Raw genomic sequence first — 20,830 nt, 5'->3', positions numbered from 1 at the left:
TGCTGCTGTTTGGAGACAGGGTCTCGCCATGTACCTCCCTTGAGCGCAGGGAGACCCTCCTGCCTCAGCCTCCCGCATTCAGGACTACAGGTGTTTGCCACCAGGCCTGGCTTCTGAAATGTTATTTTCACTGAACACTTTTTTCTTTGGTACCGGGGATTGAACTCGGGTCCTTGCGCTTGCGCAGCAGGCGGCGAAACCACTGAGCTAAATCCCCGCCCCACGTAACACTTCTCTTTAAAGATCACACAGAATTAAAATTACAGAACAAAGAAAACCAGACTCTGCCGCGGTGTGTTCTCACCACGAGGCCATCGGAGAGGCGTGAGCTTGGCTGTCCTGCATACCGCTCAGCCGTGGGGATGCCGAGCAGAGCCCCCACTGTGGGGACGGTCCTGCTGTCCTGTTCGGGGACCGCTCTGTCTTCCTGGCCGGGACACGGGACCCGGGGTCTCACAGGGCCACCTCGGACTCACGCTGATCCTCCTGCCTCAGCCTCCCGAGTGCTGGGTCACACCACGCCTGGCACAACCAGTTTCCCCTCACACCGGCCACTGACCAGCGGCTGCCAGGAAGTGCGAGGACCGCGGCCACCACACCTGCCTGCTCTGCTGAGGCTGAGTCAGTACAGCTCCCGGCCGGCGTCTACTCTGGGAAGAGCTTCCGGAACTTGGCGTAGGTGACCTTGCTGTTGACCACGGTGACCAGGGCGGCCCCCGCCTCATGGTGGACGATCACGTCCCGCACGGTGGCCTCCTGGTGCAGCCAGCTGGGCACACAGGGAGCGGCGTGAGCCCCGGGCTCAGGCTCCGAGGGCCCTTCTTTTGAGACTGGCGCTTCCTAGGTGGCCCAGCCTGGCCTCGAATTCCCAGGGACCCGCCTGTCTCAGCCTCCCAAGTGGTGCGCTGACAGGCATGTAGGCCTGCCTGCGGGGTCCTGCTCACCTGAGGGGCGGCCTGGCCAGTGGCACACAGAGGGTCAGCGCGCGTCTCCCGGTGCGCTGTGAGGTTGCAGTGCAGCTCCGGCCTCCCGCCTCCACCCTAAGGTCACAGTGAGCCCCACCAGAGACCCCCACTTTAGTACAGACAGTAACTCCTGCTGTGACCTCAGAGCAGAAAGCCTCCAAGAACTCCCTCTGAGCAAGCGTGGGCTCCTGCTGGGACTCAGGATGAGTAACTGAAAGCAGCAAAGCCAAGAGCAAGGGCTCACAGCACTCCTCAGACTCCTCAGTGATTCTGGAGAGCGTGGAAAATCACACAGATGTTTTGTCAGGGCTGCGGGCCTCATTCAGTGGGGTGAAGCTGTTGGTTCAGTCCCACAATGGGAAAAGAAAGCTTTTGCAAGGAAAATACGAACTCTAGGGAATAAATAAGTCTGAGATGAAAGAGAAATGTGACAGTTAAGAAAATAACGTAAAGAAGTAATCCCACAACATATGATGAAAAACAAAACCCTGGAGAAAGGGAGGGAGACAGTCAGACTGATACATAAAAACCCTAAAATTGTACATGTTTACAGGGCACCATGTGATACATAGTTCAACACATAATGGTAATGTTTTAAGCATAGGCTTGTCCTATTCAAGCCCTCTCATTTTTTTGTGTGACTGCACGAAAACAGATTTTCTTTAAAAAAAAAAAAAAAGCGCAGAAGTTATGGTGACCAACATAAAGAAAAAACAAACAGAAAAAGTTTTAAAATGTGAAATAGAAAAAATAGCGGAAGAAAAAAATTGAATTGGAGACACAGCACAAAGGGTCAGTGAATAATAGAGTGCTTTTGAAGGTACCTGGTACCTGATATCCAGACAATCCCAGATGATTACCAGATCTCGAGGAATAGAGAACCCCCCATCCAGGATGAAGGGAAGTGACTACTGTCCTCCTCCACTGTCGGGCCGGGTAGTGCCTGCCCTGCCGCTCCTCACTCTTCAGCCACTTTCTGAGGCATTGTGCTGCTGATGGAGAGGAACCCTCACCCCCTGGGCTCCCAGGTCTGCGGAGGTCCCCCCTGTGCAGGGAGCCCCCACAGCAAGGGGTGTGCCCCGGGTCCCAGGGTGGGAGAGGCTGCTGGGCTCACCCGGCTAGCGAGCAGCACAGGAAAATTGGGGAGCGTAGGGATCTCACAACTTCAGGGGTTTCCCCTAAGGATTTTAAAGTGAAACTCTAAAGTGTTAAACTCAAGTATTTTTATAATACAGTGTGAATCAAATAAAGCACATCTGCAAACCATTAGTTTGTGACTCCTTTGAGTCAAAGTCCTGGTGGAAAGGACTGGAGTCATTTCCGGCCCATGATGAGTTAGTTATCCCTCACTAGACATATTTGAAAATCCTGTAGAATGCAGTAAGAACTTTCTGCAAGGTCGGGCTGGTGGTCTTGTCACTGAAAGACATTGCAGATATCAGTCCTGATCACTGTGAACGAAACTTGCTTAACAGAAGTCTTTGTAGGGGTCAGTTTCCGGAGTTCTTGCAAGCCATCAAATCATTTTCTTTCGCATCTGACTTAAACTTCATTTCTTGGGTTTTTTGTTGTTTGTTTGTTTGTTTGTTTTGGTCCTGGGGAATCGAACTCGGGACCTTGCGCTTGCGAGGCAGGCAAACTTCATTTCTTGACAGCGTTTTCGTCTTCACTAAACTTTTCTTTCAGAATTTGTTGTCATCCATAATGGGATCATCACAAATTACAAAGATCTGAGGAAATTTCTGGTAAGACATTTCCCTGGGCCACGTCTGGATCGAGTGGTCTTGATTTCCCCAGAAACTTCCCAACCAGCTCATTTCTTTCTGCAACAAGTGCAGCAGCGGAGGGAGACTCACCCTCGGCCATGTCACACAGCATCAGCCTCAGCCCGCTGAGCCTTGCGGCTCAGATCCTGCCTAGGGAGAAGCCAGGGCACTCACATTTATCAAGGGCGACTGCAGCGTCAGAGACTCAGAGTAGCATGAATTGGTTTCAGTGAAGTGGCCGCGGGACTCGTATACCAGCTGGAATGCGGGTGGGAAGTCAGACGGTGAGTGTTCCCGATATCGAAAGCTTGTATGGTGTCGGTCAGGATGTGGTCAGTTTGATCCAACATAAGTTATCGTTTTGACTGCTGGTATTTTGCAATATCCAGATTGCTGGCAAGGACAAGTTCCCAAAGAAGAATGATCTCAAGGAATACTGAGATGACTCAGAAGCACTTGGCTGTGTGATTCTGTCAAACAGGTTTTTGTCCCTTCCCAGTTGTACTTGTTCTCGCCTTAAGTCAAATCAGAGGGGACCAGAAGGGGTTGGCCAGGCCAGCATTGTGCGGTGACCATTATCTGTCACCTCATGTCCAACCCCATGTTCCAGGAAAGCAAAGGCTACGAGTTTGAGTCGGAAACAGACACGGAGACCATCGCCAAGCTGATCAAATACGTGTTTGACAACAGGGAAACTGAGGACATTACTTTTTCAACACTGGTCGAGAGAGTCATTCAGCAGTTGGTGAGTAACAGGTCCCATTTTTCTAAATCATTCCTTTGTTCCTTCATTTTTCATAAGCATTTATCAGGCCATTTTGCACAAAATACTAAGAATGAAAGTACTGAGGATGAACGATGGCCCCCCCTAAAACGCCTGCCCTTGGGGTGCTACATCCCGTGGAGTAGAGAGTGCTGCGATGTGGGCAGTGACACCCAACAGAAAGGGCCTTGCGGGAGACAGGCAGGGAAAGTTGAGCTGTTTGATTTTAGAAGAGTGCAGACATTCAGCCCAGAGACAGGAGAGGGTTGCGCCTCCGAGGGAGGATTGTGCTTATGACAGTGTACATGGCAGATAGCAGAGCACATGTATCTCCATGCTGAAGGGAATGACCTGAGGGAGAGAGCGAGAGAAACTGGATGTCCCCCAGGGCTAGACCCAGGGAGCAAAGTCCCCTCACACTGAGGAGACTGTCCAAGAGGCGGCCCCTCCCAGGAGGAGAAAGCAGTTTCAGTTGTGCCCATGCCTCCAGATGGCTCCAGGGGTGGGCATCCCTGCTGGGCCCGGTGGGTCTCCCCAAACACATGAGGTTTATGCTGCTCGTCATGAAACTCACAAGTTCTGGTCTTTGCCACTGCAGTGTGCTTCTGTTTTGTTCTCTCCTGTTCTGTCCCTGCACAAGCTGCTCCTACGTTTGGTGCCCCGAGTGACCGACCCCAGGACTACCTGCCAGGAAGAAGGGTCGGGAGACTGCCTGGGCAGCAGGCTGCAGCAGCTGCTCTGTGCAGGACGGGCACCCTTCACCCTTCTCTCCTGTGCTTCCAGGAAGGCGCATTTGCATTGGTTTTCAAGAGCTTGCACTACCCAGGAGAAGCGGTAGCCACAAGGTGAGGCCGATTCATTGAGATCTCCATAATAAATAAATGCATGAGATGAAATCACCTGGCTTGAGGCAGGAAGGGAGGGTAGGCCCTTGGGCTAACTGGAAGGCGCTTTGCTGGATCTGAGGCACAACTGTGGCTCAACCCAGAGAAGGCACCCCACCATCTCTGTCACCGGTGGTACTACAGCACCTAATTTTTTAAAAAAGAGAAACCAGAAAGTCGGATTTTTGTGAGAGATCTCCAGATTTTTAGACGTTGACAACAAATTCAAATAAAAAATGAAACTGTACACCAGGGCCAGACCCTGGTTTTGTGGGGCTTGAAGCGTATCCAGTTTTGGAGATGTCCGTCTATGTAAAAGCAGGGAAAATTGTGAACATGGAACTGAGAACCAAAGTGCACATAGATTTAGACTCAGTACTGGAAAGCCCTTGAAGGCTCAGAACCTGCCCTTGAAGGTCTCGACACCTTCATGTCAGAGGCATCCCTGAATCAGCCTGGAGAGCTGGGATCAGACCACATGTCCCTCGGTCCTACCCCCTTCCGTGGTGCCCAGCACCGCTTGAATTCACAGAAGCAGACTAAGTGCCATCCTGCAGTGTTATATTTCATATGCCATCCAGTGTTCACTGAGCACTCAGTGCGTGCAGGTTCCTGGGGACCTGGTGGCACCTGACCCGGTCTCTGCTCTTGGGGACAAGACGGAGAAGGGCAGAGGGTTCTGATGATCTGTGATGGGGCTGGCAGGGCCTGTGCCCCGGGAGCCAGGGGGAGCAGATGCCATCCTAGGGGCAGATAGCAAGAGCATCGTCTTACAGGATAAGACAGCACTCGGTGGGGTGTTGGGGATGGTGGAGGGCAGAGGGGCTCTGGGGGACTTCTGGTCTCAGAGTGTGCCTACAGATGTCTGCCGGGGCCAGGCGTGGAGGACTGCAGGGCACAGCTGGGGTGCACGTGGCCCCTGCAGTTTTCAGGCTGGTAGGGCATGGACACGTGGGAGGAGGATCCACTCTAAAGGGCCATGCTGGGCTGCAGGCTTCCTGCTGAAGCCCAGGGGAGCCAAGGAGAGTGCTCCTGAGGTCCTGGGAGGCTGAGACAGAGGCTGAAGCTGTCCTTCGAAGACTCTGAGAGTGATGGTGCAGGAAATGATACGAATTTAGCATGATTTTATTTTTCCTAGGACTGAAACTAATTTAACATTTAGAATTTAGTTCCTTCTAATTTTATCACAGGATTACAAACTACTGATTGGCTGCTATTAAATTTAGAAGGCTCTTTTAAAATATGACAATATCTGCTATTACTATTTAAAATGGCTGCAGAAGGCAGCCCGAAGAAGCAATAAAGCTTAATTTTTCTACATTGCCTATTACTTTTGGCTCTGTAGCCTTCTGGACAATCTTTTGGATATCTTGGGAGAATTCTTTGTCTCAAAGTCTCAAGAAACCACAGAGTTCAATGTACAGCAATAAGATTTGGGGGTGCCATTTGCCAAGAAGAGTAGATGAGCATACACTTCCTCACAGGCATTATTGGGAAGGCAGTTGGAGCTAGTTCCCTGTGGACTTGGAACTGTCTCTGATCTGCTTTAGTCACAATAAAAGACTCCAAAATATTCAGGGTCCTCACAGCACCTGTCTCAATGCTACAAACTTTCTACCATACTTCGAGAAGTCAGAAGAGGGATCAAACAGATCACCTCTACTGGAAACCAAGGTCTCTTAGACCTGAGCAAATATTAAGGATCTGCACTGAGTCAGATTAGCAGGCCAAATGCATATATGTGGGCTGGATTCAGGTTAATGGACAAGTTGTTCATTAGTTCATTGATCTACATTTGTAGGGAATTGCCTGAGGTAAAATATTGCCCCATTATACTGCGTTAAAATGTCTGATACAGCTCTCATAAATGGTCTTATAAAAACAGTCTTAGTGTGTTTTGAGTTTTTTGCTTATTTGTTTCGGTGCTGGGGATCAAACTTGGCACACTAGGCACATGCTTTACCACTCAGCTCTGACCGTAGCCCTCTGTTCTCTTTTCTGTAAGTTAACATGTGGTGGATAAAAGCTCACACTCCTTAGTAACTATAGGCGTCCCCCTTACCCAGTTTTGCTTTTCAAAATTTCAGTTACCTATGGGCAAGGTTCCGTGAGAAATTCCAGAAATAAGGAATTATAAGTTTAAAATAGCATTTATTATTACAGTGTATTGTTGTGTTATTAGTTACTGTTAGTCTATTAATGTGCCTGATTTATAAATTAAACATCATAGATATTATGTATGTATAGAAAATCTTTGATATATAGGGTTTGCCACTATCCATAGTTTTAGGTATCCACCCAGCAGTCTTAGAACATATCCCACAGGGAAAGGAGCAACTTTACCTTCCTGGATTCTAAGAATCGGAGGTCTCGAGTATGTGAGCTACAGAAATGATCCTCCCGTTTTATGCACATCCATTATAAATTTTATTTGTATGTTGTCATTTCTAAGGAGAAACAAAGAAGTAGATTTTAAAGGCAAGATGCCATTAAAATTCATGGAATAATACCGTAAACGCATTCACTGGTAGAAGTTGTGGATCGGAAGGGAATACCATAAAGCCCTTCCACTGTGCTCAGAGAGCCAGGTGCTGGCAGGAAGGACACCCAAGTTCTCCCTTGCTCAGCTACAGAAATTCCCCCAAGATCATACCTGGGGAAAACCACTGTCTCTTTCACCTAGTTCATGTTGTATAGGTCAGATTCTAAACTTCATCTATGAAATGTCACTCAGGCAGAGAAAATCACCTGGAAATTGCCTTCAGTAGCCCACAAAGCTGAGTAGTCTTCCATCCACATCTCCAGGGGTCCTGGAATCAGTCCTCCTGCACATATCAAATCCCTGGACGGTCAAGTCCCTTATAAAAATGGTATAGCTTTCCTGTAATCCTAGCTACTGAGTCAGGCCAATCATAGTTCGAGGCTAGACCGGACAACTTAGCAAGAGCCTGTTCTCAAAGTAAAACCTAAAAAGGGCTGGGGAGGTAGCTCAGCGGTGGAGCACTTGATAGCATGTGTGAGGCCCTCTGTTTGGTTCTTAATCCCCGGTGGGGTGGGGGAGGGAGAGAGAATGGAAGGGGAGAAGGAAAAGGAAGGATGAACCACTTGCCCTGAAAAACATAAAAATAAAATGGCATAATATATGCATATAACTTAGACATATCCTCCCATACACTTCAAGTCACTTCTAGATTATTTATCCTAACGAAATGTAAATGTTATAGAAATAGTTGTTATACTTTATAGCTTAGTGAATAATGACCCCCCAAAATCTGTATGTGTTCAATACCAAGGCATTTTTTCCAAATACTTTCAATCTGTATTGGGGTGAGTCTGGAGGCGCCAGCTGAACACTCAGGAGTCGCTAGCTGGGGGCCCAGGAAGCAAGAGAACACCTGAGCTGGGTGAAAGGGGACACAAATGGGAGTCGTTGGCTGCTCCTGGGCATCGAGCGCACCTGCTCTTGCAGACCAGGGCCGATGAAGGTGGAGCGGAGACCCTGTGCTCCTTACACTGTCAGAGTCTGTTCTGATGTAAGCACCCAGCCACTGTGACCCACCTGGGGTGGGGTGAGTCACCTGTGGGGACTCCTGAGCTGCAGGAGTTTCGAGTCCTGCTAAGCTGGGGACAGGTCCGCAGGCTGTGGGACAGGTGGGTGACACGGTGTTCATGAGCTGCATCACATGCTGGCCTGGGGCCCCTGTCAGAGCCTTGGAACATCTGTGGTCAGGGTGTCCACCCTATGGGGCCCAAACAATTCTCTGCTCCAGGGATAGGGCTGGATTCTGGGACTCCACCTCGGGTGCTAGGAGGACACCCAGGCCGGGGTGTCGGTGGCATGGCTAACGATGCTTGCTTCTCCCTCCAGGAGAGGCAGCCCACTGCTCATCGGAGTGCGCAGCAAATACAAACGCTCCACGGAGCAGATCCCCGTCGTATACAGGACATGTAAGCTTCCCGGGGAAGACCTGAACAGTGAGGGCCAGTGTCTCAGGCTCAGCAGCCGCCCTCTTGCCATTAAAATGCTCTTGCAGTGGTGCTGTGCTCTTTGGGGAGCTTTTACATGATTTGGCTGACACAACCAAAGCTAAAAATTGCAAATTTCTCCCACACATATTCAAAGGGGAAATGGGTTCCTTGCCACATGTTATGCAAATGAAGTAGGCTCTGGGGGTTTGCAACTGATTCCTTTATATACTAGGCAATGTTGAGAATGTGAAGAATATCTGTAAAAAGAGGATGAAGAGGCTGGACAGCTCCACCTGCCTTCACGCTGTGGGCGACAAAGCCATGGAATTCTTCTTTGCTTCAGATGCAAGGTAACAAAACCTTTTTGTCTTCCTTTCCTGGGATTATGTAAACAGTAAGTGATTGCCTACCACCGTCTCCCCCGCCCCATGCCAGCGGCGGGCCCTGTACAGGGCAGGCAAGTGCTCTGCCGCGGAGCGGAGCACCATCCCTGGCCCAACCATCTGCTCACCCCATCTGAGCTGTTTTCTCGCACCCGGCACGGCCCAGGCCCCAGTGCCCCTGCTCCCGACCCTCCTGTGGCTGGGCTCTGTGTTTCTGCTGTGGGCCGCCCCGGGGCCACACCCCAGACCCACTGAGCCGCTGTTTGGGACCTTGTGGGAAAATGGAGTGAGTTGTCAACATCTCAGAATTGGGAGAGTTCACATAAAAACCTGGATTTGCAGCTTCTTCGAAAACCTAACCGATCGGAGCGCCTGGGGCTGTGCTCCCTGCCCTCGCTGTCTGGAGGGCTCCACTTTAGTCTCTAGATGGGGCACAGGCCTCAGTCCTTCCTTCACTGCACCCCGCCTTTGCGTGGTGTCAGACCTGTCCTCAATCAGAGGCCAGAGAGTGAGGGCTTGTACAGTCGGATGTAAAGCTCAAGCTCTCATCGACTCTCAAAAGAACAATTTTTTTCCATCTGCCCCACAAGCACAAGGGCCTGGGTTTGATCCTTGCTACCAAAAAAAAAAAAAAGAATAATTTTAGAAACAAAACTCTTTCCTTACATCACACACACACATGCAAGTGAGGAAGGTGTGGGGATGGGAAGGACAGAGTGGGGAAAGGAGAGATACAGAGAGAACGAAGTAAAATACTTTCTTGTTATAAATACAAAGTTGCTGTACATATCAGCATTACCTCCTTCATCCAAGTTTCTTTCCATTCTGTGTGGCTTTTCTCTCCCATCTAACGTCCAGGAGGGTCCTCTTCTGGGCGGGGAGGACTCTGGGCCCGCTCTCCTGGGAAGCAGGGAGAGACAGGAAACCAGACCCAGGGCTGAGACCCATTTCAAGAGGCCAGGCCGCATCATCTTCAACACTGAGCGAAGGGCAGCACTTCCCTAACTGTTCCTAAAGCGTCATTTCAGTGAGAAGCGAATACTATTTTACTGATCCCAAGACCCACAATTGTTTTACATACAATTCTTTTTGTATCCATAAGTGTCATCTTGAAATTATAATTTGCTGAAATTTTTATTTCTTAGAAGCATGCAAAATAATTGTGATCTTACACTCAGTGGTACCTAAGTTACAATCAAAGAAATTTGATACTGAAAGAAATATGTTAGATGTTTCAAAATTAGAAAAGGCATGAGTGCCTGGAGGAAGACGAGATGATGATTTGTAGGCATTGTAATGATACACTTGGACTCCAGTGGAAAGGCTGTTAGCACTAACCCTGGCGGCTCGAAGAGGTGAGCGAGTCCTAATCCCCGCAGCCGCTGCTAAACCCTCCACTGTCGGGGCAAGGACGGCTGTGCCTGCCTTGTCCCTTGGAGTCCTTACTCGACCAGGCACGGCAGGCTCTCTGCAAGTGTTTGTTAGACAGAAAGCAGTACTACTCACCACAGCTGAAGGAAAATGCTTTAATTACATTTCTTAGAATAATGTTTAATAAAAATAGCTGCAAAAATGTTTGGAGAAGACCACAAAAATTAACACTGAGAAACAAGAAGAAACTCGAATATATGAACAGATTCTACATTCTCATTTCTAACTTTCCTGCAAAAACTAGCAGATCTGAGCTCAGCTGGGCTTAACATTAAAGTTAGGAGAATTAAATTTTAAAATTTAACGAATAAAAAATTAAAAATCTTGATTCTCCCCGATATCTATAAATTCTGAGCTATAATTAAAACCCTCAAGGTTCTTTTGTTTGCTTATGTTTTTAAAACGTAAAAAAGTGATTCTATAATTGTAGTATATAAACAAGAAAACCTGCTGTTAGTCCATTTTCTGTTGCTGTGACAAAATACTCAAGACGAGGCAGTTTGTAAAACTAGAGACTAATTTAGCTCATGGTTCTGGAGACTGGGACGTCTGAGAGCATGGTATTGGCATCTCTTGCTGCATCAGAAGTTCTCAAAAATTACTGTTTTGTGGGTTGATGAGCACAAGAGCTTTAGACCCAGGGGAGGATGAGGTGTCTTCTAGCTGCCTCTCGACACAGTGGGGGCAGCACGGGGCAAGACAGAGAGTGCACTTGTGTAACAAAACTACTTCCATGGTATCCCATTAAACCCTTCGTCCCTCGTGACCCAGTTGCCTCTTAAAGGTGCCACCTCCAAATACTGTTCATGCACATCTTTGGGGATTACATCTCGTGTGTGTGTCTGGTTCACAGACCCACACCAGGCACCCTCCCTGCCATGCAGACAGCATGTGACGCCCTGGCGGGGCTGGCCTGTGCTCAGGGGCTGTGCGGGGCCTCCTCAGTCGTCACAGCGGACCCCAGGTGAGGGCGCAGAGCTCACCTCCATCCCACGGAGCAGGGGCCCGAGACATCTCGGAGAGCTCCCAGGTTGATAGAGGTGATTTAATCCTCACAGCAGTGATCCTCGTGACTGGATGGTGTTGCCATCTGTTCTGTAAGTTAAAATAGTATATTTCAACCTGCACATGTAAATGTAGACACACATGGATCAAGCATTGCGGCAGGGCAGTGCTACCATGTCAGCAGTGTTATTTCTCAGAGATGTGATCCAGGCCATTCCTGCTTCTTCCTCTGTATTTTTTACTTCCTATACAGTGGGTGTGTATTATTTAACATCTTTTTCTAGTGCAGTGGCTTTCTATCCTTTATCTTGTCCCCTAGAATCTGAGTGGAGATAACTCTTCTTAGAGCCATAGCGCTCTTTAACTTTGTACCAGGGGTTTGCATTTTTTTTAGAGAGGCAGGTGGATGTGGTCCATGGTGGAATGAACCCCCCTCCCCAGTTCCCCAGTACTGCCTTTGTGGTTTTGTGTGACCTGTGCTGTTGATCATGTGCATTTTTTATGCACCCACTTTTCTAACCCAAATTTATTTTTAAAACTCCTATCACAATCTGAAGGTGTTACGGCTTGTCTAGATCTCCCCCCAAAGCCTCGTGCAGTTATAGGTGGGCCTTTTCAGAGTGGCTGGATCTGGGGTGGGTGATGCTGGGATTGATTCATGGTGCAGTGCTAGGATTAAGGGTGCTGGGATTAACGATGTGAGTGCTGCAGCCTGGGTACAATATAAGGAACAGAAAGAGGCTTGCCGCTTGTCTCTTGTCGCTTGCTTTTGCTGTCTTCTGCCTGCTTTGAACTGTTTCTCCTCTGCCGTGCTTGGAGCCAGCCGATTTTGGACTGAAACCTGTACAACCTGTGAGCTAAATAAACCTTTCTTCCTTTAACTTTGGGTGTTGGGTATTTTGGCTCAGCAACAAGAAAAAGCAACTGAGACAGAAGGGAAAAATCTTTACTACTTTTCATTAGTGTAAAGTTATAAAAATAAACACAGTGACCTCATATTTCAGTGAAGAGCATATCTTGTCCCCTTTGGGTCTTGCTCTGTCTGTGTGTATGTGTCTTAAGAAACTGGGTCATTCGGGCTTCCTGCCCTCTGGATTTTTCTGAGTACACCCCCACAGTTTTATTTAACAGAATCTTCTGTCCATTGTGTTTCCTGTAAGTGAGTTTACGTATGTCTACAAGTTTGATCATATTCAATTTTTAATTTAGGTTTGAATCTTATTCTGCAAGATTACATAGTTGGTGGTGTGTCTTCCCTCCAGAAGGCACCTGATGTCTCATTGTCTGTCTTTTTGTACTACGATCGATCAGGGGTTCAAGTATTGTCAGCCTTATCCATCCCTTATAAAACTTTCTCAGCTTTTTACCTTCCAGTTTCATTAGCCATGGATGATCCTTGAATACAACTATTAATAATGAGTTCCTAAAATAATAATTCTAATTCTGTCATTCCTTTTTTTACTGGCTGTATCATTTCTATAAAGAGAAACCTGTTTTAATAACTATGGAGTTATTCTAAAGGTCAGACTGCTTTAAAATGCAAGATAAATGGTTTCTTCTTTCCCTTTAAAATTTCGAATAGTATGTTGGCTCCTGAGCATTCCTCGAAAGATTTGGTTCTTGATTTGAAGAAAAGTTAAGTATAAAAAGACATCCATGAGATTATAGAAGAATTTTGAACTTATTAGATATTTGATGATATCAAGGAATAACTATGAATTTCAGATATGATATGAGTATTCTAGTGGGTTAAAAATATTCCTTGGCTTTTAGAGATATAAGCTAAAATGTTTACAGAAGAAATCATGTAATGTTTCTACGCATCCTTCAATGGGTTAGGGATAGGTTAGGGTTAGGGTGACCCTGACAGCCGAGGGAGAGTGTGGACAGGAGGGGAAGGTTCACCAGAAATTGATCTTTTTAGTGTGCTGTCACTGTCACTCTTAAAATGCCACTGATGCTGACCCCATTCTTGGGAAACAGTAAGTGACTGTGACTGTCCAGAGTGAGGTAATTATGATGCCCTTGTGTCCCTGCAGTGCCATCATAGAACACACCAACAGGGTGATCTTCCTGGAGGATGACGACATCGCCACAGTGGCTGATGGGAAACTCTCCATTCACCGAGTCAAATGCTCGGCTAGTGATGACCCATCTCGAGCCATCCAGACCTTGCAAGTGGAACTGCAGCAAATCATGAAAGGCAGGTGTCCTCTGAGAGTCCATGCAGCAGCCTTGTAAGGGGACACTGTAAGTGTCCCTTGTAAGGGACACTGTCTCCTTCTGCCCATCGTGGCCACCAGGGCAGGACTGCGGGTGGCTTGTGACTTGCCTAACTGAGGAGCTGTGGAGAGCCTGACCTGTACCTCCAAAGAGGAATCTTCTTGGTGTGACCCCTGCATCACGGCTCCCCGGGATGGTCCCACGGCCCAGCTTTATTTCTTCTCTGAGGACAAGGTCTGCAGTGATGGGGGTGAGGACTGTGGACCACATCTCCATGAGCAGAGCCTGTCTCCCTGCACTCACCCTTGCCCCCGACGGTACCTACCGCCACGGGGTAGCTTGAGTAAAGTTGTTTTTTGGTACCAGGGATCGAACTCGGGTCCTTGCCGCCTGCACAGCAGGCGGCGAAACCACTGAGCTAAATCCCCGGCCCACTGAGTAAAGTTTTAAGAACATGAATCAGACCCTGTTGTCATCTTGCTGCTTCCCACTGAACTTAGCACAGAACCCAAACCCCCTGCTACAGCACACAGCCCACCCCGCAGGCCGAAGCCCAGCCCCACCCACTCAGCCCTTTCCCCACTGTGCCTTGCCCTCCTGGCAGGCCTGGCTCTCTCGCCGGCCCACCTGGTGGTTCTTGCAGCTCCTGTTCTAATCATAGAACATTACGACCTCCAGCTCATCCGGAGCTCCCCTGAAACACAACCCTCAGAGCACCCGAGGGTCTGATCCTTCAAACACCAAGGCCCCTCCTGAGCCCTGCTGTCCCGCTTCCTCACAGAATTCCCTTCCCTCACTTCACTGTGCTGTGTCCAGCTCTGTCCCAGGCGGCAGACGTGAGAGAAGGTGGCTGCCAGGTCCAGATCACTCATGCTATGCCTCAGATGGGCCTGAACCCCTGCAGCCAAACTGTCTCTGTAATGGCCATCTAGTCCCGTTCAGATCGAGGCCTGGAAATGCGCAGCAGGCTGGATAAAGTGTGTCTCTGTTGTTGAAGCTGGGAGGGTATTTATTATGAGGACATTGCCAGGGTTGGGCCTGTATCTCAACTGTAGAGCACTTACCCAGCATGCCAAAGGCCCTGAGTTCAGCCCTGGGGTTGGGGACTTGCTAAAGGGAGCATGGACCAAGAGGACCAGGCCCACTATTTGTTCCTTCCACGCCTCACGTAAATCCCTGCCTTCCTTTAGCTGCAGGCCCTCAGGTGTACACTGCAGATGGTCCTTATGTCCAACCTGCTTCTGACCTGTCCCAGGGAGCATCAAGCAGAGCATTACCTGGAGATGCCCTTGAAATCTGTGATGGCTTTACAGGTCTCCCTATCACTATAATGATTTTTCTTCCTGGATAAAAGTTAAGCACTTGGAAATGAAACTAAATTAAAACTAACCCACCCCGTTGATGTTTGTTTGACCAGGTAACTTCAGTGCATTTATGCAGAAGGAGATCTTTGAACAGCCAGAATCCGTTTTCAATACCGTGAGAGGCCGAGTGAACTTTGAGACCAACACAGGTAATCCCAAAACTCGTCAGGATCCGCCTGGGCTGTACCCTGTGAGTGAGCAGCCACGGTGTAGACCCAGCCCTGACACGGCCTGTGTGTCCTGTAGAGCTCCTGGGCGGCTTAAAGGACCACTTGAAGGAGATTCGATGATGCCGAAGGCTCATCCTGATTGGCTGTGGCACCAGCTACCACGCCCGCTGTGGCTGTAAGTGCGCCACACTGGGTCCGGGGCAGTGCTGGGATTAGCGTCCTGAGTGCTGTCACACACTGGCCTCTGAATGCCGCACAGTGCTCGCACCCATAGCCGCAAGCCAGCCCAGAAGTGGCGCCAACATTTCCTCTGCAAGCCTCTCCCACTGGGACAGCAAGGCACTGTTGCACCTGGTGGGGGGTGACTGAGGGGCAGGGGCCTGGTCGTGGTAATGACTCTCCGCCTCTCTTTGGGCCCTTGCCCTGGCTCCAGCAAAGCATGCAGAAGAGGGGCTCTCTGTGAGTGACGCTGTCACAGGGAGCGCATCTCTCAGGCATCTGGTAGGGGACCTTTCTCAGCACATGGTATGCAGACAAGCTGTGATGCCTTTACAGTGCCCGCCACCAGGTCCTGCCCTGTGCTCTCTGCCTGTGCCCCTTCCATCTGTCCCTCCGGCACTGTGTTACACGCGATCCCTCGAAGCCCAGCTGCCCTGCGTCTCTGTGGTGCCCAGGATGGACTTCAGCCTCTGTTCCTTTTGTCTTCAGACACGACAAGTGCTGGAGGAACTGACCGAGCTCCCTGTGATGGTTGAACTTGCCAGCGATTTCCTGGACAGGAACACACCTGTCTTCAGGGACGATGTCTGCTTTTTCATCAGCCAGTCCGGTAAGGGAGCCTGCAGGTAGCACGGCCAGACTTGCAGTAGCTCATCCCCAGCTTTTCTCTCCGCACCATACCACATGCTGGCCTTCCTTCCTTAGGCATTTAACCCTTGCAGGCATCAGCTACTGTCACCATTTTGTGGAGAGGGCTGTGAAAGAGCTGCAGTTGGCCTGAGAATCCAGATCCATTGTTTTTCTGTCTCCTGCCCTACGGCTTCTCCCTGCTCCTGCCATCCTGAGTCTAGTGCTTTAAGGACCATAAACATTTGCTGGGTTTAATTTAGTGGACAAAAAAAAAATCTCATTCAAAATTCTGCTGGATCGAGATTCACATTGAGGACTCAGTGGGTCCTGTGCCCAAGCCATGCAGTCCCCCTGGTGCAGTGCCCACACTGCCCAGCAGGGGGGACGCTGAGTCACTGCTCGGGTTGGGGGCTTCCCCTAGGAGAGGAAGCCCTGCCTGGGTAACACTGCCTACTTAAGGGCCTTTGCCCTCACTTGGTCAAGCCCTGGGTCCAGAGGTGATCCGCAGTCACGTGCTCTGGAGTGCTTTTGAGCTTTAGAAGGATTTTTGAAACACTGTAATTATGAAGAATTCCAAGTTTTTGTAAAAGAGAAATTCACATAATTCATCATCTGGTCCTAGCAATGATCAATTCAGCTAATCTGTCCCAGCCATACCCACATTATCCTCGCCCCTGAAGACACCACGCCCTTTTCTCCACAAACCTCAGAATATGTGAAAAAAGATGCAGATGTAACCACAGGTTATTATCACATCTGAGAATTTGGCGTCATGCTCCAGTGTGTATAGGGGCATTTAATACTGTTTCCATTTTCAATGTTCAATGCCATTTCCATTTCGATGCCAAGCTAAGTAAAACCAGAGCAGACACAGCCACTATGTGGCCGGCCGACCACCTGTTACCTAAGGACTGCCATGCTCACCTCTGGGTGGACCATCCCACCAGAGCCAAACGATACTTCGTGGGTTGGCAGGAGCCGTTAGAAAAAGAACGGCGATGGAGTGCAGCGTGGCGACTGAAGCCTGTCACCCTAACTCTGTGGGGGCGGGGGTGGGAAATAGGGTCCATCTCCAGTATGGGAAAAAAGGAGATGGATTTTATATAAATATAATAGTGTCAGCCCTTGAGGCTCTACATACAGGGAAAAAACTTAACAAGTAACTTCAAGGCCAGCCTGAGCTACATAGCTACACCCTGTCTCAAAACACAAAAATAAAACCGGGGGGGCCGGGCATTTAGCTCAGTGGTTCCGGCGCCTGCCTTGCAAGCGCAGGACCCGAGTTTGATCCCTGGTACCAAAAAAATACATAAATAAAACAAGGGGTGGGTCTGACGAAGGTGCTGCCCTGCCCTCCTGGTTTCCCTGCCATCCACCTCTGGTGCTGGGCAAGGCCGGATGCGCTGCAGCGTGCTGAGGAGTGGAGAGAGCTGACCGGGCAGCCCTCGAGCACCGACCCGACCCGCACTGCGGAGCGCTTGGCTGAGCACAGCCCCCAGCAGCGGCCTGCGAGGCGCCTGTGAGGAGCAGCCTCAGAGACCCCATGTGGATTCCAGTGGTTTTGACCCTGTGGTCTGGCTCCTGTTTATCTGGGTTGAATTTTTAAGACTTAGCAGTGCAGAGTTTGCCCGGGTTTCTGCATGAACCTGTTTAAGTAGCTTTATTGGAAAGGCCACTTGAGTCCACACTGAGGCCTCAGGAACTGTTTCCTTTCAAACACGATCTGTTTGAGGAACACCGCGTCGGGATGTTCTGGGTGTTCACTGCTGAGTCTGTGGAGCCTCGAGTCCCGACCACGCAGCTTAGGGGTCTGGCAGGGCGCGGCCAGACCTGCAGTCAGCTGCCGCTCGGGGCTGGAGGGAGCTTCCCCTCGCCTTGTCCCAGGGGCGGGACAGGGTCAGCGGTCAGCGATGTCCTGAGAGCTCAGGACGCGCTGGGGCGCAAACTGCAAGGAAGCCTCAGTCTGGAGCGGGCTGGGCGCCGGCTGGGTGCGGGCAGGTAGGGCGGGGCGGGGCGGTGGGGCCCGAGGCCCTGAGGCCCGAGGCCGTCTCTCCGTCCCTCCGTCCCTCCCTCCCTCCGTGCAGGCGAGACCGCGGACACGATCCCGGCGTTGCGCTACCGCAGGGACCGCCGCGCGCTCACCGTGGGCGTCACCAACACCGTGGGCGGCTCCATCTCGCGCGAGACCGACTGCGGCGTCCACATCAACGCGGCCCGGAGATCGGCGTGGCCAGCACCAAGGTAGGGGCCTCCCCGGAGCCTCCTGTCCCCGCAGCGCTGGTCCGTGCCGTCCCTCCGCCCACAGGCCTACACCAGCCCGTTCATCTCCCTGGTGATGTTTGGCTTGATGATGTCTGAAGACCGGATTTCGCTACAAAACAGGAGGCAAGAGATCACCCGGGGCCTGCGGTCCTTCCCCGGTATGTTCCCCAACTCCCTCTGCGCCTCTGCAGCTGCAGTCGCAGGCCTCGGCCCTTTAGACGACCGACCGCCCGGCAGCCACCCTCCTCCGCCCGCCCGCCCAGTGCTGAGCCCTCCCCTCCCAGCCCCCACGGACCAGGGCCGCTAGCCCCGCACTGCAGGGGAACAAACAACAGAATTTGTTGCCAATAATAAACTTCAGGCTTTGGATCAAAACTTAGAATTTTGGAAAATTGTATCTACCACCACGAGCTTCACCACTTCCTGACTTTTCTGATGAGATCATGGTGGCATGGTTTTTGGTTTTGGTTTTTGTGGGGTTTTTTGGTACCCGGAATGAAACTCGAGACCTTGCACTTTCAAGGCAGGCGCGGGAACCAGCGAGCTAAATCCCCAGCCCAGATCATGGTGGTTTTTACAAATGTGATTTCTAAAATGTATTTTATAATGAAATGTGTCCATTTTTAGAAGATTTACATTGTTTTGTGGCCAGTGCATGATGTAACAAAATTCTGCATGTGTAAAGAGCCATTTAAAATATAAGATAGGGCCGGGGATTTAGCTCAGTGGTTTCACCGCCTGCTGCACAAGTGCGAGGTCCTGAGTTCGATCCCTGGTACCAGAAAATAAAAAAAAAAAAGTATAAGATAAATATCAATGTAACAAATCAGAACACTTCATTGATATGATTTCAAATTCTATATTTGTAACAACCATTGTAAGAATTATCCCTTCTCAAGTATGATGTAGCAAAGAATATTTGAATTATTTGAAAAAATTATGTGCTCTGTCTCTGGAAGCTCAGCTTATACTTCAACCAAAAGAAAAAAAAAAATCACAACAAATTGAATGTGGAAACATAAAAACAGTCAGGTGCTTTTTATTAAACATTAGAAAGATATGCAGGGCCGGGGATTTAGCTCAGTGGTTCCACTGCCTGCCTTGCAAGCACAAGGGCCTGAGTTTGATCCCTGGTACCAAAAAAAAAAGAAAAAAAAAAGATATGCAAAATGTTAAGCAGTGTCATTATTCTCTCCCATCTTTTCCCAGAAAAATAAAGTAATGTAATAGGTTTATTGCTATTTTAAATACACGAATGCTTTTTAATTTCTCGGTGTTATTTTCTAAGGTGGTAAACAGTGAGAGCTAACTCATGAAAAGAGGCTCCTAAGGGATTTGGTCTTTAAGACTGTGAAGGAGTCCTGGGGTGGGGAAGTCTGAGCACCTGGCCCAGGGCACAGCTTTGCCTTGAGACCCAGCTTGGGCGGCATTCATTCTAGGCGCTCCACTCTCACCAGCTGGTGGTTTCATCTCTTAGAGCCTCAGCTGCCTTCCTGTAAAATGCAGCTAGAAATAATAGTTCCCTGCCTACTACAAGTGCTTTTCAAAGTCACACAAATACGAATTGCTGTGTGAACAAGTTATAGCCAGTAACCCAAGTTATTTCCCATAATGTAAGTTTGAAGTCCTTGTAAACTAATGCAAGGAAGCAAAGTATACCAAGTGATTGAGCACCAGAACCTTGTGTGTACCCTACAGCTTTCTTCATAAGGTTGTTTTGAAGTTAGAATTGAAGTTAGAATGGCTAACTTTCTCCCTCTGCTGTGTGCGTGTCTCAGAGCTGATCAGGGAGGTGCTGTCCCTGGAAGAGAAGATCCATGACCTGGCCTTGGAGCTCTACACACAGAGGTCCCTTCTGGTGATGGGCAGGGGCTACAACTATGCCATGTGCCTGGAAGGAGCCTTGATGAGCACCCCTGCCCACCCACCCAGCATCCCACCGTGCCGTGGGGAGATATAGGAGACCTGCCGAGAAACCTGTGGGGCAAGGGAGGGCACAGCACTGTGTGGGGAGGGAAGGGCTGGCCATCCGTGGGCCTGCATGAGCCCCAGCTCTCAACCAGGCTGGTATGGCCCGGGACACAGCTGGGTGTCTGTCCCCAGGGAGCTCCTGGTCTCCCAGGAGAAAAGGTGAGCCCCAGGAGCCGGCTGGTGCAGCCAGGCCCCATCTGGAGAAGCTCAGTCACATGTCACTGGCAGCTTCTGAGAGAGTGCTAGAAACTGCCCACACCGTATTCAGGAAGAAACTTAAGCCTCCAGCAAGTGAAGTGTCCTGCTCAAGATTATGTAAAGGACCTGTGTTTTCCCACTGCCACAAGCTGCCTGTGCAGGAGGATTCCACACACCAGAATTATGAGAAGGAGCCTCTGCAGAACTTCCTTGTTACCTTTTAAACCCAAAGGGAGCTTGATATCCTGCAAGAGTGAGCCTACATTTTAAAATCAGTGACTGACTTTCCTCCTGTGTGGACCACAGGGCTGCGGAGAGAGCGGCAGATAGCTTCCAGTGCCCCGATTCCGCTGCTTACCCCAGTAAGGCTCTCAGGAAGCACTGAGAGGCATTAGCAGGCCTTGAAAGTCCAAGCCTGACCTCAGTGCACTCCGACCTCCACCGCCTGCATCCCACGCAGAGCCTTCTTTGCTTAGGGTCACTGGTTCGCAGAGTAGAGTATTTCGGAGGACAGCAGTGAATCCCCAGTGAAGAGGTAGGTGCACGGGCCAAGGTATGGGCAGAGGGACGTGGGCTTCCATGCTCATCTGGACAGATCACCCTCCAGGACCCTCTGGGCGTCTTCAG

The 20,830-nt window shown here is 49.8% G+C and overlaps 1 pseudogene across 1 annotated transcript; it reads left to right on the top strand.

The window, feature by feature from the left end:
- The first annotated feature begins 362 nt into the window (after window positions 1-362).
- On the top strand, window positions 363-20,051 carry LOC106007556 (glutamine--fructose-6-phosphate aminotransferase [isomerizing] 2-like; annotated as a pseudogene). The gene is made up of 12 exons (XR_015448365.1): window positions 363-675; window positions 2,652-2,710; window positions 3,342-3,476; window positions 4,278-4,339; window positions 8,247-8,326; window positions 8,580-8,697; window positions 13,206-13,369; window positions 14,807-14,902; window positions 15,632-15,752; window positions 17,857-18,013; window positions 18,078-18,192; window positions 19,813-20,051. The product of XR_015448365.1 is annotated as a glutamine--fructose-6-phosphate aminotransferase [isomerizing] 2-like (transcript).
- The last annotated feature ends 779 nt before the right edge of the window (window positions 20,052-20,830 follow it).

This window comes from Heterocephalus glaber, unplaced genomic scaffold, assembly GCF_053883595.1.
Source record: "Heterocephalus glaber isolate CG9 unplaced genomic scaffold, H.glaber_assembly_v1.0 deba00001825, whole genome shotgun sequence".
NCBI classification, from domain to species: domain Eukaryota; kingdom Metazoa; phylum Chordata; class Mammalia; order Rodentia; family Bathyergidae; genus Heterocephalus; species Heterocephalus glaber.
Note: the sequence above shows the minus strand (reverse complement) of the source record. Positions and strands in the feature narration are given on the sequence as shown.